Here is a 3,053-nt window from a genome sequence, read left to right on the forward strand (position 1 = left end):
CTTTTTAAAAATTACAGCTTATATCAAAAGTAGCAATATTTTACCCACTTCATAGTAATGGAAGAATATGTATTTTTCAGTTGTGCATATGTATTTATGAGTAATACATATATATTTGTATATGTATTTATATAGCAACATTTTACTTAAATACAAAATACAATTTGCTACTTTTCGTAATTATGAAATTGTTGCTATAAAAATTATAATTAAGGCTAAAGAGTTGCTATTTCTGAAATTTTCCCTTTTAAAATAACCGCAAAAACCCTTTAATCTATCCATCCCCTTTCTAATTTTAATAACAACAACTTCAGCCAGCCCAAAAACAACAATACCCGGCCCGCATCAGCAGTCCAAGATATGCCAAATTGACCCGGACCATTTCTTTTTCTTCTATACCCGATACCTCAAATAACAGCTTCTTCAACACAGCAACGTATAGTACAACACAGCAACAGCAAACAACGACAACATCGATGCCAAACAATGCTCAAACCACTGGATAATGGAAAATTCGATGGTTTTCCACCTCTCCCCTCGTCGGTCCTCTCTCGTCCCCCACGTTTCCATCAACGCCTCTTTTAACATCACCTCAAATTCTCTTTCTCTTCCTATCTTTTCTGAAAAAAATCAGTCCAAAAGGGATTTTTTTTTCTCCATTGCAGAGCTCTGAAAAGAGAGGTATATGGGAATTCAATGGTTTTTGGGGTATTGTTTCTTTGATTCAGTGGGCAAACAATTGCTCACCTTGAAGAACCTAAATTTTCAAAATCTTTCAAATCCTTTCTGAAAAGGTAATTTCTTTTCTCAATACTCAAAACCGTCATTTAATTTGAAATTTCTTAAAGCTTCAGAGAGAAGTTGCTGCAGCCCAGATTTTGGTATATAAAAGGGGGGTTTTCCCACCCCTTTTAGTGGAGGAAGGGATAGAGAAATTGGGGAATACTTTGAGTTTTCACATACTCTTTCATTCACTATTTTCTCTATATTTTTTTCTTTGATTTTCTCACGTCGTTCTCATTATTTCCTTTCGTCGTTCAAACTCGGAGTCGGAGTCAGTGGTGGAATCGCTCTTTGACTTGGCTTCCTGGTTCGCTGCCCCAAAAAAGGTGAGAACTTTCTCCCTAATCTCCTTCGTATGACTGAAAACTATATTGTGAAAATTGGTTGTGTTTGTTGTCGTTTTATCGATGAATTGATTGGGCTGTTCGGGAGTAGCATCCAAAGACTGTATTAGGATTATTGGATATGATTTCACCCTCTTATTCTTAGGTAATTCACAGAGAATATCCCGGCTGATTTTCGTCGTCATATTTCACATAATTGGACTTCCTATTTATTCCCGAAATAGTTTAATGTGGTTTTTCATTCTATTTGAGACAACACCCTAAAGCAACCCTTGTGACTGAAATTTTTACAAATTTTCCTCACCCTCGTGATGCATCCTGCTAGACATAACTCAAGCTAATGTGTATCTTAGTTTACTTATGTTTCATGTTGATTATTCCGTAGTTGTGATGTTTATAGTCCCATTTGTCTGAAGTTTTCCGTATGTTGAAAAATTTAGCTTTAAGAGAGATCGTGGCCTTGAAAATGCACTAATTTCCTGTTTTTATGTTTTGAAATTTTTTTCTTTTACCATTGGGATGCCTTAAATATTTATTAAAACAGTAAGATGCAACAACTTTTCAGAATTTAACTCAATCGTTTATGACATCCGTGCTTGACCTCTTTTAATAAAGCTTGAATCAATGAAGTTCTGAAAATGTGTTTCTTCATAAACTTAACCAAGAAATCCTTTCCGTAAGTTAGATTTGTCAAAGTTGAGCCTCTTTCCTCTTGAAACGGTTGTTTGAGCATGAGTATGACATTTTATATGTTGCTGCCCGGATTTTAAGTAGATATGATCCCGATCTTCTCTGGATGTATGTTATCGTTCACCATTACCTGTAACTAGGCCAAAAACATTTGTGTATGGAAAGAGCATTTCTTCTTAATGATAGGTTGTTAGGAGTTAGGACCAACAAAGATTTATCCCACTTTAGACATATTCAGGGGTGTGGTAAAAAATAAATAAATAAATAAATGTTTAATATATTTTATTAGGCTGTTATATTCTTTTTAGCCTTGTTCCTTGTTTGATAAGTTTCACCCATATCTGCTTTCTATGAGCTACTTAATGAATGCATTCATTTGTTTGTGATATGTACTACTTGCAATTTAAGTACAAAAATTATGGTTCATGTTTTCTGTGAATAAATTGTTCTCTAATTGACTGTTGTTCAATGTAAACAAAAATATTCATGATCAATATATCTCTAAGTGGTTATTGGTGTTTTTTCCAAGATTATATATTTCCACTCACTGCTTACAATGAGAGGCAATAGAGCTTAGGGTAGATAAGAGGATGTGAAGATCGGATATTAGGATAGAAGGTGTAGATATCCAAACAGTTATGCCAGTGTTTTCTTCATTGGCTATATTTTTGAATTAGTAGCACATATGTTTACACTGTTGCTATGACATTTTTGTAGTAAAATTGTTTTATCCTCCAAAACCCTTACACCTTGAAAATACATTTGCATATATTTATTTTATGTGGGAATATTTAAATCTTTCGTAGGTAGCATTTTCGTTTATCGTGTTTAATCATGTTCTTTCTTCATCGAAACTCACGTACTAATCCTTTTCTATTCCTTTTATGCATGAACCTCCTCATCGAGTCCATCAGACTCCCATCTATCGCATTCCGTTGGGTTAAAACCAACCCCCATTGAGTCAAACCTTATCAAAGTCCAAGAAATGGACTGATATATGCAGGACGACACCGGTATACAATTGTATACAGCTGATATACACTTGGACGCAGCAGGTGCACACATATTATAAGGTTTATAATAGTAAGGAAGTTGAAATAAGCAGGTTTTTATGTTGATATACACTGTATACGCAGCTATATACAGAAAACGAAAGAAAAAGGAGTTGCTGATATACAGCTTGTATACATGGAAAAAAGGGACTAGTCCAATCTGGACAGCTTACATCAGTGGGCC

At 34.6% G+C, this 3,053-nt stretch overlaps 1 long non-coding RNA gene across 1 annotated transcript; it reads left to right on the forward strand.

Moving 5' to 3' along the window:
* Positions 1–243: 243 nt before the first annotated feature.
* On the forward strand, positions 244–3,053 carry LOC107842954. Its single transcript, XR_001666215.2, has 3 exons — positions 244–1,109; positions 2,732–2,872; positions 2,954–3,053. It is a non-coding gene; the product is annotated as an uncharacterized LOC107842954 (long non-coding RNA).

Source organism: Capsicum annuum, chromosome 9, assembly GCF_002878395.1.
Source record: "Capsicum annuum cultivar UCD-10X-F1 chromosome 9, UCD10Xv1.1, whole genome shotgun sequence".
NCBI lineage: Eukaryota > Viridiplantae > Streptophyta > Magnoliopsida > Solanales > Solanaceae > Capsicum > Capsicum annuum.